Source organism: Austrofundulus limnaeus, unplaced genomic scaffold (genome assembly GCF_001266775.1).
Source record: "Austrofundulus limnaeus strain Quisiro unplaced genomic scaffold, Austrofundulus_limnaeus-1.0 Scaffold92, whole genome shotgun sequence".
NCBI classification, from domain to species: Eukaryota; Metazoa; Chordata; class Actinopteri; order Cyprinodontiformes; family Rivulidae; genus Austrofundulus; species Austrofundulus limnaeus.
The window spans coordinates 780,176-781,340 of NW_013952494.1; the positions used below are offsets into that span (position 1 = coordinate 780,176).

The following is a 1,165-nucleotide window of genomic DNA, read 5'->3' on the forward strand; positions in this document are numbered from 1 at the left end:
ATTTAATGTTGCTCATAACAACATTTAGTTCTCTATATGATATAAAGTAAATTATAAATATTTGGTTTTAAATGGAGCTTCAGTTTGTTTGTTTTTTTTTTTTTACAAAAATGTCCAAAATTTGGACATCAAACTGCCTTAATAACATTGTCATATTACATTGAAAAACAAACAGCTAGCGTCTTCATGCACTTACAAACAAGAGGAAGCAGACTCTCAATCAGCATGCTTCCATTTCAACCAGACAGAAAAGTCACAAAAAAGGACATTGAATGGTAACACTTTATTTTCTTCACTGTGGCAATACGAAAAAAAAAAAAGATTGACGGACATAAGGATGTACAATCAATTAAACTCAAGAAACTTTCTTTCCTACTATCTAGTTATTAAAACATTTGTAAATGAAAATCCTCTGCTTTGTTTCATTGCTCACAGTATGAGTGCAGATCAAAGGTGGAAGAAACAAAATTACGTTTTTTTGTTTTTTTTTAATGTGGCGTGGTGTTGAGCCACAAATCCTACAGGATTTGGACAACTGAAAGGGACGAAGGTTTGCTGCCAGATTCTTATTGATATTTAATATCATCGTTAAAGCACTGATCCCAAAATATTGCAGTGTTTAACACAGAAACTAAAAATAAAAGAAAATGTCTGGCAACCTTGACTTCTGATAGTTAAAGCCAATTCAAAAAAAGAACATATTTAGTGTAAATAAATTCTACAACCATAATTGTACTTTTGTCCATTTTTGACAACTGTTTGAATGTGGAGTTAATACTATAGCCTAAAATGCCATTAATAGTAATTTTTTATTATTCTTATGTCAGGGAATCATCTCAGGACCCTCACACTCAGTGTTTATGACCCACAGAGTGGTCCTGAACCCAACAATAAGAATCATTGCTATAATGCGCTCAGTTGTTATGTGTTTTTCTTTTATGAAATGATGTGAAGACACATGCATAGAAAAAAAGTCTGATTTTTCTTTTCCTATAAAACCGCAAAATGTGCTTTACACATGAACCAGAAACTTTGATAAAAACACTCATAATGTATCTTGTTATAATGGAAGCAATTGTATTGAACTGCTTCCACCTTTGATGTGTACCTAATAGAAAACTTACCATAAAAAGTAACCTTTAGGTTTAGTTGTACTCCAGTAAAT

The 1,165-nt window shown here is 31.6% G+C and overlaps 1 protein-coding gene across 1 annotated transcript in view; it reads right to left on the reverse strand.

Annotated features, from left to right (window-relative positions):
* Positions 1-1,165, reverse strand: part of mctp1a (multiple C2 domains, transmembrane 1a) — a gene marked incomplete in the record, with an annotated part of 144,171 nt that overhangs the window by 67,986 nt on the left and 75,020 nt on the right.